Here is a 12577-nt window from a genome sequence, read left to right on the forward strand (position 1 = left end):
GTAGATCTCAAAAAAGCGAGTTCCAAGACAGTCAGAGCTACACAGAGAAACTCTGCCTCAAAAAAAAAAAAAAACAAAACAAAATAGACAAATAATAGAGTTACTGTGAGACTGTATAAACTCACTTCAAAACATTTAGCTTATCATCAGAGATTCATTTCATTTTTTTTTTTTTTTTAGCTCTCTGCAGCTCACACCACACTAACACTGTCAAGAAAAAGAAAAAAAATTCTTTTCATCTGACACTGCCAGTTCCTTCTAACCCTGCCAATCACTGACATAAAACATATATGTCCCAATAATAGCCTTGCTTCAGTCAGGAACTGTATATACAGGTGTATCTCCCAGGTTGCCTGTCTAGTTAGCTCCCCACAGATAAATTTACTGTAACACCTATTATTGTTCTAGTGTCCACCAAACAGATCTGGCGTTTGCTTCTAAGTGCTCATGAATTAAAGCAGGAAATATAAGGGGTTTGCCACTTTAAGTCTGTGAAGGGGGGGTTTATGGGTCATCAGAATAGTCCCTATATCACTGGCCTGATACTTTGTCACAGACACATAAGCACAGGCTTTCCCAGCAGTTCAACTGTAATTAAACAAATATGTGTTGCCTTGTGACATATGTTTCTCTCTTGTGACATTTTGAAATTTCACATCTGGACAGATAATGTGTTGCATCTTGAGGAGCTTATCTAGAACTTTGAAAACAAAGTCCTAGAAGCCCTCGTCAACAAAATTGTTATTAAAATTCATATTGACAGCATGAAATAAATTTTCTTTCTGTACTAAGGTTTATAGTACTAAGGTTTTTGGGTTTTTTTTTTTTTTGATCAATATCTTTTGAGGTTAACATTCTATGTGTATGTGTTAAAATCAAAGAGAGAAAAGCACTGTGCACAGTTGCTAAGAAATCTATTGAAACTGATTGATAACGCCTAGAAAGTTGACTAGGATTCCTTAGCAGGCATCTACGGATAAGAGTAGAAAGAGAATAAAATAGAATGTATCAAACCAATGATGAGTATTGATCCTAGAAACTAAATAGCATTCAAGGGTCCAACAAAGTGGCTGAGCACTTAAAGAGCCCTTGCTGCTCTTGTAAAGGACTAGAATTTACATCACCTGGCTCACAACTTCCTATCACTCTAGCTCCAAGGGACCTGACACCCTATTCTGATCTCTGGGCCTACCCATACATATGTAGGCATGCACACAGATAGACACATGCACACACATGAAAACAAGTGTTATTGTAATGAAATATTGAGTCAATAAGTCCTTTGTTTTAACTGGTAGCTTTTAATTATCTGAAGACTGACCAACATTAGTGAAGATAAGTTCCAGGCTAGGAACTGGGAAATGGCCCAGCCAGTAAGTACTTGCTGCACACACACACACGAGGATCTGTGTCTGAGCTCCAGCATATGAGAAATGTACACGTGTAATCCTAGCACTGGGTGAGCCAGGATGGTCCTGGTCCTGGGACTTGGTGGTCAGCCAGCTTGCTAAATGGGTAAGGTTCAGTTCAGTGAGAAACTCTCCCCTCACCCCGCAAAAATGTGATAGAGGACAAGTGAAGAAGACACCAACATCTTCTCATGACCTCTACACACACACACACACACACACACACACACACACACACACACACGAACACAAAGTTACACATACACACACCAAAAGTACCCATTGGCAAGAGGTCATGAAATTCATGTCCTAAACGTTTCTATATAGCTCTCAAAGCGATATCTTTCAAAACAGCCTCACATTCACTGACTCCTGCTTGCTCAGTACTCTACTCTGCAGCGTATTTATCAGCAGAACGGATGTATACAGGGCACCACCATGAGGCTGGCAAAGAGATAAAAGGATACAAAGAAAAATATACCAACAAAAACATTTAACAGTTTGAGAACAAATATTCTATCCTACTTGAAGTTGGGTTGGGAGGAGATTGTTCACTGTGTGTATGTGTGTGTGTGTGTGTGTGTGTGTGTGTGTGTGTGTGTGTGTGTAGTATATGACGTATGCAGATGTGTACGTGCAGGTACATATATCTCTGCTCACAGGGAGAGCAGAAGGCATGGGATGTTTTGTTTTTTTTTCCCGTCTGATCACTCAGTGGGTCTGAAGTTAGGCCTGTGTTCAGTAAGTGCTAGTAATCTTCCTCTCTCTACCCCACAGCCGTAGGGTTACAAGCTACACTAGTTACTTTTCTATTGCTGTGACAAGACACCATGACTAAAGCAACTTAGAAAGGACAGAGTTTATTTGGTGTTTACCATTAGTTTCAAATGGCGAGGGCCCATGACCATTATGGTAGGGAGCATGGCAGCAGGCAGGTGGGCACAGTGCAGGAGCAGTAGCCGAGAGTTTACATCCTGATCCAGAGAGAATGAGAGACTCAGAATGTCACAAGTCTTTTGAAACCTCAATGCTCAAACTTAGTAACACATCTCCAACTAGGCCACAGATCCTAATCCTTTGGAAACAGTTCTACCAACTCAGGACCAAGCATTCGAACACATGAGCCTATAATAACTATTCTTATTCCAGCCACTACTGAGGTACATGTGTGGGCAAGCCTAGCTTTCTATCTGGGTGCTGGGGATTTGAACTCAGATCCTCATGCTTGTGTGGCAAGCCACCTGACCCATTGAGCTATATCTCCTTAGCCCTACATTTTGTTTTAAAAGTGATGCAGGTTCTAGATCAAAGTAATAGGCTTAGTACCTAAATTGCTCTTTCATTTTCGACTGGAATGACATAAAGAGGTATGAAGTGAGAGCAGCTGAAACTATATGGTGAACAGAAGAAACAGAGCAATTGGCAAACCAAAGACTTTGGTGACCTTCTGGAAGGCAGAAAGCTTGTGAGGTAATGACTGATATAAACATTTTTATTCACCTAATTTAATTGTCATCTTGGAGGCTTCCTGCCTCTGTCTGCTAACTTAGGCCTAGTCCTGGAAGCGTCTAGCCTTCGTGCAATCTAATCCAGGCCTAGGATGTTTTCAGCCTCTGAGACTTACTGCTGAAAAAGCTCACCCTTTCTAGCTCTTTCTGAACTCTGGCTGGCTAGTTTAACTCAACTGTTTTGGCTCAAACTCTTCTCCAAGCTGACCCATTCAAACTGGCTTCTCTGTTTCTCACTAAATTGCTCTGCTTGACCTCCGACTAACTCTAGCAGTCTGTTCTAATTATCTGGCTCCTTCTCATTCTCTGGCTCGTTCTGTCTTCACCTGTGTCTAGCTCATCCTCTCTCTGTAAAGCTCTCCAGTTAAAAACTGCCTCTGAATTCCAGGAACTTAACTGCCAGGAACTCAACTCTCCTGCACTGTCTGACAACTCACTCTCAACCAAACTGCCTCTCCCTCCTGAGTGTTGGGATTAAAGGCATGCTCCTAAGCCTGGCATATGCTTTTCGGAGATCTGCCTGCCTCGTCTCCTGGGATTAAAGGCATGCCTGTATTCCAGTTGCATCACACAGACCTAGAACGTCTTTGGATGTGATCTCTGACCAGAACAGCTTGTTCTGAATTAAACTTCCTCTACAGGCTGATTCAGTGGAGAAGCTTCTATCTCAAATGCATTCCTGGAATAAGATGTGGCTATGTGTAGAGGAATGTTAATTCATAACATGGCTATTCTGGCAAAAGATCATATCCAAAGACCTTCTAGGTCTGTGTGATCCGGCAGGAATACAAGCATGCCTTTAATCCAGGAGACAGAGGCTAACAGATCTGAGTTCAAGGCCAGCCTGGTATAGAACAAGTTTCAGGTAAAGAAAAACTTAGGTCCAGGTATGGTGGTACATGCCTTTAATCCCAAACAAAGATAAAGTTAGTTTGTAGAAGGCAGCATCCATGTTTGAAAGTGATGTCTAATTGAGTGGCAGAAAAGGTGACCAATCAGAGAAGTCTTGACAAAATAGGATATGCCCCACACTCAGGAGAGGAATGGGAAGCTACTTAAGAGGCAGTTTTTTCAGAGAGGAGACAGTTTTTACCAGGACAGTAATAGAGAGATGGGTCGCAGAGAAATGGGTTACAGAGAGAGAACTCAGGTGAAGATGGAACAAGTCAGAAAATGAGAAGAAGCCAAAAGATTAGAGCAGATTGCTGAGTTAGTTTGAGGCCAAGCAGAGCAATTCTGGGCCAAGAGAGAAGCCAGATTAAATAAGTCAGCTGGGAGAAGAGTTTGAGCCAGAACAGCTGAGTTAAACCAGCCAGCCCAGAGCAAAGAAAGAACAAGGGTGAGCTCAGTAAGCAGTAAGTCTCAGAGGCTGAAAACATTCTAGGCCTAGGTTAGATTGCATGGAGGCTAGAAGCTTCCAGGCCTAGGCCTAGGACAGCAGAAGGAGGTAGTAAGCCTCCCAGACAACAATTAAGCCAGGAAAGTAATATACTTTTGCAGCTATGGAAGGTCAGATGTTTTCCTTCAGAGTCTCAGAGATGCCTCAGAGCCTGAAGGACACCGAGCTGAGGGGATAATACAGGTAATTAGTTGAAAGTCTGTATCATTTGGTCCTTTCCATCCACCCTCTCTCTAGTCATCTGGAAGAACAATACAGTCAATGTTTGCTCCTGAATGAAATCAAGATCTTAAAGAAGAGCCAAGCACCATGTCTCCTTGATGGGGAGGCCTGATGGCACTTGGAGGAAGGATAGCAGACTACCAAGAAGAGACTTGATACCCTAGCATCATATTTAGGGGGAGGAGGTCCAGCTCAGTCACAGTCATAGGGAAGGGGAATGGGGTGAAAGCGGGAGGGAGGGAGGAATGGGACGATGCATGGGATGGGATAGCAAATGAGATGTAATATGATTTCATTTTTCAGTAATAAAAAAAAGAATTAGCTTTTTAAGAAAAAGAAGAAGAAGAAGAGCCAAGCATGGCGGCTCACATCTATAACCCCAGAACACAGGAGCCTAAGATAGAAAGATTGCTTATTGTGAGTTCAAGACTAGCCTGGGCTACAGAGAAAGATCCTGTCTCAAAACACCATAGAAACAAAACAAAGCTCAAAAATAGAGAATGACCAGTGTAGGCAGGGACCCGGATCACATCGCCCACTCCCTGCTTCGGCAGCATAAAGTGAAGCCTGCTTTGAGCACCGTAAGCAGAGTTTCTCCAGCTCCAAGTCAGAGAGAGGCATCTGGGTGAAATCCTTCACACTGATTGAAGATTTTAACTATCTTCATCCTTCCTTCAAAACATACATGGACCAAAAGGATTGTCACATACTTGGAAAATATTAATGTCACATTACTCAATGGGCAAATGAGAACATGTTCCAGGCGGGGGGCAGGGGGAAGCCCAGATAACTCAAAGCCAAAATATTAGCGTTAAAATTTCAATTAATAACAACAGAGGGCTTTGAAGAACTATTGAACCTCACCACAGAGCAATCTTTAAAAAGAGAAAAGAATGTAACCAAAGCTTAGAAAGTCTGGAAATTTTAAAATTAAATTTCCAGATCAAGAGCTTTAACAGCAGGAGAGGAAGTTAAAGTGAGGCAGTCTCCTTGAACGCTGAGTAAAGAAAGCTGTGAGCTATGAAGCCAGAGTTGAATGGTCCAGGGGGCAGGAAGACGGCTAAATGGGTAAGGTGCTTGCTGCAGAAGGTTAAGGCCTAAATCTGGAATCCCAGTGCTCCAGTGATGGAAGCAGATCCAGGCAGATCCCTGGAGTTCACCACCAAGCAGCCTAGCAGAAGGGATAAGCTCCAGGTTCCATAAGAGATCTGTCCCAAAACAATAAAGTGTAGAGTAAGAGAGGAAGACACCTGACGTTTGTCTCCGGCCTCTACACATGTGCAGGCATACAGATATGCATAATGGTTGAAAGATGTCAGTTTCCAAACTGAATATCCTTCAGACTGGCCTCAAGCAGTGGTTCTCAACCCTCCTAACGCTGTGACCCTTTAATACAGTCCCTCATGTTGTGGTGATCACTAAGCACAAAATTATTTTCATTGCTACCTCATAACTGTAACCTTGCTGCTGCTCTAAGTCATAATGTAAACATCTGTGTTTTCTGATGGTTTTAGGCAACTTCTGTGAAAGGGTCAGTCAATCTCCAAAGGGGTCATGGCCTACAGATTGAGAACCGCTGGTCTAGAGACGGCACAGAAGACACACTAGAAAGAGAACCGGAAAGAGAAGAACTTGTTCCACTTGTAAAGACGGATAGTCTGCGATTAGTAACTGTCAAGATGCACGAGTGAGACCCATATACAGAAGAGCACTTGAAAGATGTCAGTACTCCCAAAGTAAAGGAAACATCTAAACTGCCTGGGAGAGAACTGAGAGAGAAGTCAGGTCTGGGAAAGAATTTGCAATCAGAGTGCCTCCCCAAACAACACAACAATACCTTCAATGCCTTCTCTCTTCTCTCTCCTCTCTCTCTCTCTCTCTCTCTCTCTCTCTCTCTCTCTCTCTCTCTCTCTCTCTCTCTCGCTCTCCTCTCTCTCCCTCTCCCCTCCCTCCATCCCACTCCTCTCTCCTCTCTCTTCCTCTCCTCCCCTCCTCCTCGCCTCCCCTCCCCTCTTCTCTCCTCCTCCTCTCTCTCTCTCTCGCTCTCTCCCCCCTCTCCTCCCCTCTCTCCCCCCCCCCCGTCTCTCTCTGTGTCTCTGTCTCTCTCTTAAAATCTAGTATACAAAACCATCCAAATTACCACTCAAATGTGAAGGTAAAATGAAGGCATTTATGCCACTATCATGCAAGCACTGAGAAAAGCCCACTGTTGATAGAAATGTAAATTATTACAATTATCACAGAGGACAGCATGAAAATTCCTAAACAAACAAACAAACAAACAACAACAAACTGGAGCCAGGTGTAATAGAACACACCTGTACTTCCAGCACGGAGGGATCTGGTTTTGTAAAACCACAAACACTTCATGAAACTCCTTCCATGTTGGGCTATGGAATTTGGGGTAACCTAAAACTGTGTTCCCAGACCATGGTCACTCATGATGGCTCCAGAATAAATGATCTCTTTTTCTCTTTAAGGTGAGAGCCACGGCTTTTACATAGACAGGGGCTGGCTTAGAGCTTCAGAGGGTTCCTCCATTACCATCAAGGCAAGAAGCATGGCAGCAGGCACAGCAGGCATGGTGCAAGTGAAATAGGTAGGGGCTTCATCCTGATCTTCAGGCAGAGAAAGACACCCTGGGCCTGGCATGGGCTTTTGGAATGTCAAACTCACCTCCAGTGACACATTTCCTCCAACAAGGCCATATCTTAGAATCCTTCTAATCCTTTCAAACAGTTCCACGCCCTGGTGACTAAGCATTCAAATATATGAACATATGGGGGCCATTCTTATCCAAAACACTACATCTACCATGTGATTCAGCAATCTGCTGGGAATAAACTTGAAATCCTTTTGCTGGAAGAACTAAGGGGCTGGAGAAATGGTTCCATGGTTACGAGTATATGCTGTTCTTGTAGAGGACCCGTGTTTGACTCCCAACATCTATGCCAAATGAACCCTTGTAACTCCAGATCTAGAAGATCTGATGCCCTATTCTGGCTTCTGCGGGTATACACACTCATGTACATGCACTCATACACATAACTAGCAATTAAAAATAAATCCTTTTCAAAAAGAAGATCTGCATTCTCATGAGCATTGCAGTAGTATTGTCTACAATAATGGGGTTCTTAAGAAACCTACTTTCCAAAAACCATAGAGTCTGTAGGCAGGAAGGACTTTTGACAAAAATCTAGTTGTAATTTATTCCTTCTTGAGGTTAAGTGTTCTAAAGATCCCAGACACTGCACCCAAAGATCAACACCAAAAGGGAATTACAAAAAGCCTCATTTTCTTATGAAGCTTTTCAAGTTTCTCACCAAGGGCCATATTAAATAAATGAGGTAAACTTTTGAGAAAAACAAGACTACTATTCTTATTTCTTTATAGCAAACCTCAGTTTAAATTTCACTGTATTCTATCTCAGTTCCCCTGACAGCAGTGGAAAGAGCTTTAGAATGCTAGAGGTTATAAATAGACACTCAAAGTAGAGGATGGTGAGATAGCTCAATGGTTAACAACACTGGCTAATTTTCCAGAGGTCCTGAGTTCAATTCCATATGATGGCTCACAACCATCTGTGAAAGAAAAGATCTGGTACCCTCTTCTGGCATACATGTGTATATGCAGACAGGGCACTATAAATAAGTTAACTTATTAAACTATACTTACTATACTTATTAACATTTTACTTATTAGAGATTAATTTAATATATTAATATGTTGATTTATTGTGAAATATATTAATAATTTAAATTTAATCATAATAAAAACAATTCTTAATTATTAAAAAGAAACTCAAAGTAGACATTGAAAAATGGTCCATAGATCTGTGCAAACATGGAACTCACATGATTACACTGTTTGTGATGAGATGCTTTTCTGCTTAAAGAGTTCCTTAAGCACTCTGACAGAAGAGGCACTAGGGGAAATATTAATAGCTTCGACAAATGTCAGAGAAAAGGGATACCCTGCCAATCAACATCATGGTCCAGAAGAAAGAGGAGATAGCTGACATCATACCTGTTTTCACCATCTGGAGACCAACTGTAATGACAAAGAAAAAAAAAAAAGAGCATGTCTGAGGCACACTGTCACTTGGCTTCATAAGTTATCCAAATATATGCCTAACACCTGAGAAGGCCAGAAGACAATGTCAGATCCTCAGGACTTAAAGTCACAGAGTGCTGTGAGCCACCATGTGAATGCTGGGAATTGAACCAGGGTCCGCTGAAAAACAGCCAATATTCTTTACCACAGAGCCACCTCTCTAGTCCCTCCACGTTTTTAAAAAAAAAAACAGGGTCTTTCATGGAAGCAATTAGGTTAGAAGGACTGACCAGCTAGCCCCAGAGATCTGCCTGTCTATGCTTCTCCAGTGCTGGGATTACAGACAGACAGACAGACAGACAGACAAGCATGCACACATGCGCGTGCCCTGCTTTTTGCATGGGCTAGGATATCTGAACTCAGGTCCTCCTGCTTGCACAGCAGGTTCTCTGTCAACTAGTCCATCTTCCCTGCTCCAATTTAGCGTTTTGGGAGTTCGCAGGAGCCATACCCACCCCAGTGGACCCAATTCATGACCCGTGTGACAGACCATTTCAGGCTCACACAGGCCCTTGCTGTGATTTCTACTCTCTGGTCTGTAAATCAACAGTGGAGAAATTAGTCATATCACAATGTGCTGACTGGGAGAGCGATGTCCAAAGGTGAGGGGCCCAGCAGACAAGTGAACTGCAAACAGGACCACAGGGAGAGCTTTCCTGTGCTTCTGTGCTGCTGCAGTAGAAACAGAGTACTCTTTTTTTAAACATCTAAATTCATTTTTTAATTAAAAAAATTTATTTATTCACTTTACATCCTAAACATAGGCCCTCCTTCCTCTCCTCCCAGTCCCACCCTCCCTCCCTCTCCCCCTCGTTCCCCTCCCATACTCCTCAGATAAGGGGAGCCCCCGCCACAGCAACCCACACCAGCATATCAAGTCACAGCCGGGTCTAACACATCTTCGTCCCATGGCCTGGTGAGGCAGCCCCACCAGGGTAAAGTGAACAAAAACACAGCAACCAGAGCCCACATCAGAGACAGTCCCCGGGAAGAGAGTATTCTATCCAAAGCAAGGACTTGCTGTGTAATATCAGCCACCTGTGAGGAAGCCAGCAGGCACTTCATTCTTTGGCAAGAGAAAAGTGGAGAAAACTGTATTTTCAAGCGGTTCTGAGAAGGCTGTGTCTCGCCTCTCAGGTCAGAACTACTTACCTTCCTGCCTCCTCCTTTCTGTTCCATAGGCTGACAAGGATCCTTCAGTGTGACCTATTCCTCATTTACTGACCTGAGACTGCCGAGTAAGCATCTTTTAATAAGTACCTAGTGACGCAGGTGTATTTCAATACGGCTTTTTTTTTTTTTTTTTTTTTTTGAGCTCTCTGCAAAGGTCCTCTGTAGAACAGCCATGTGTATTTGGCAGAGAAAAAGAAATGATCATGTAAGACCATGCTGGCTTGTCCACATAGGGAGAAGCGTTCATCCCTGACCACATTTTGACTTTGAGGTTGAGACTTCGGGTCTGCTTGGGACACCATGGCAGAGCTCAGTTTTCCTACAACTGATTTGTCTAGAAGTTATCACTGTGACAAAGTGGGGACCTTACCAATCCCATATACTTAATTGGTGGGCGGGCCTCTCATGCTTGCTTTACACACAGGAGAAAGTAGAATGCTCTATTGGTTGCTGAGAGAAGTTAGCGCAGGTTGAACTTGGCTAAGGAGCATGACAAAGAGAGATACTGAACTTCAAAGCTCTTGCTTCTAGGGCAAAGAAAAGATGTAGCTATTTATCTCTGAATTAAATAGCAGTCTCTGGCTATTACGTTTCGTGCATGTGTATACCGAGGCATGTGTATGTATCATTGCTCAGATTTTTTTTTTTTTGAAGTTTGATAGTGATTTGTCTTTTTTTTTTTAATTTATTCTTGTTACATCTCAATGTTTATCCCATCCCTTGTATCCTCCCATTCCTCCCCCCCCCCACCATTTTCCCATTACATTGCTCAGATTTTATCCACTTTTTTTTTTCTTTTTTTGAGACAAGGTCTCTCATTGCCTTAGAACCTGCCTAGTAGACTAGCCTGTCTATCCAGGAGTCCCAGGACTCCTGATCTATCCCTTCTTGATCTATCTCAGCACTGCGATCACAAGTCCACACTACCATGCCTGACTTAATGTGGGATCAGGGGACTGAACTCAGGACCTCACACTTGACAAGTCAACCAATTTACGAACTGAGGTAGCTCCCTAACCCCTAATAGATCTTTCTATTGTCTATTTTTTAAGGATAAGAGAGTAAATAATGGGTGTTATGAATGTTGTTAATAGAATGAGTCTAGTTCTTGGTAGCTAAGTTACAGAAGTTAAAGAGTAGATGCCTCAAGAAAATAGGTCATCCAGACCAGTCAAATGTTCATGACATCTCTTGTATCGTTAAGGGAGATCCTAGCGCTCCATTACAACACTGCACAGTGGCAGTGAATCAGGACAGTAAATTGAGTTTTCACAGAGGGATAAACTATGTAGTAAGTACCATCCAACAGGCCTGGACAGTGAATTTTCCAAGTAAAGAGCTTGAGGAAAGAGTGCCACAGGAAAGCTATGTAGTTGCCCAGCTAGAGAAGGAGACGGCCTTCTTGTGGCCTGAAGAAAGAGCTGGATAAAACAAAATCTCTTAGATGTAGATGGACCAATCTTTGTGCTTTTAAAAGGAAAGTTGGGGCTGACTTTTTGGGAGCTATAGAGATTTTCAGGTTGTAGTTATAATGCTTCTTAACTGTAAGACTGATGACATATGAATTGCCCCCCCCAGGAGGAAATGATACAAGGCAAAATCTTTTCTCATGGTTTTTATAAGTTTATATAAGACCAACTCTAATTTTCAACTCCAATAGATGCTCACACATGGCATAAAGCAGATAATAGCCCAAACACTTTCTCTTATTTATTTATGTATTCATTCATTCATTCATTCATTCATTCATATAGTTAGGTGTTTGGGTATATGTGTATGTACCATTTTCATGACTAGTGCACAAAAGAGGACATCAGATCCCCTGGAACTATAGTTACAGAAAGTTGAGAATCAACATGTGGGTGCTAGAAAATTCAATCCTGCTCCTCTGGAAGAGCAGCCAGTATTCTTAACCACTGAGCCATCTCTCTCCAGCCCACAGTCAAATATTTCTATTGTGCCAAAACTATGACAGTATAGTTGGGAGGCTGTATCTTTATAAGTGTTCATCATCAATTAAATACATAAGAAACACAAATAGTAATACATCAGATACTCAATTCAAGTCAAGCACATATTGAGCACCTGCTATGGGCTGGAGTTTGTTATAGGCTCTTGGATACACCAATGAATAAAGCCAATGTAAATATCTGCTTTTGTGGGTCTTGTATTTGGTGGTGATCGTGGAGTAGAAAAAACATATAGCATGATAAGGAGGTGAGGAAGCAAGAGAGGTCAGAGCAGGCCTCATTAAGCCCATGCTAATTGGGCCAGTGTTTGATGGAGGAGAGAGGCTTATCCAGCTAAAGGGAGAAAAGCATTCTAGACAGCAAGGAACCAACAAACCACACTCTGAGTAGGAGTACGATGTGGGACTAGGAGGAAGGCAGAACAGATAGAATAAAGCCAGCAAGAAGAGATTTCTGAGATTAAAAACTGAGAGGCGATTGATACCATCCTACAGGCCTTGCTTAAGAGGCCTCTGCCGTCAGAGAACTGGAGAGCCTCTCAAAAGCTTTGTGAGAAGAATGACGGCCTGTCTTGAGTGTTGACAGAACCCTGGTTGAGCTGTCGAGAATGCACTGGTTGAAAAACTCTTCTGGAAAGAACAGATAGCAGCCATGTCAGACACTGCGGGTCCACACAGCTTCTGCCACAGCTGTCTACCTCAGCTGTCGCAGCACAAGCCTAGCTGTATACAAGAAAATGAGCAACAATTGGCTGGCTTCCCTTGGAAGGACACATGAGTGCTG

The sequence above is a fragment of the Acomys russatus genome, chromosome 1 (genome assembly GCF_903995435.1).
Source record: "Acomys russatus chromosome 1, mAcoRus1.1, whole genome shotgun sequence".
Classification (NCBI taxonomy): domain Eukaryota; kingdom Metazoa; phylum Chordata; class Mammalia; order Rodentia; family Muridae; genus Acomys; species Acomys russatus.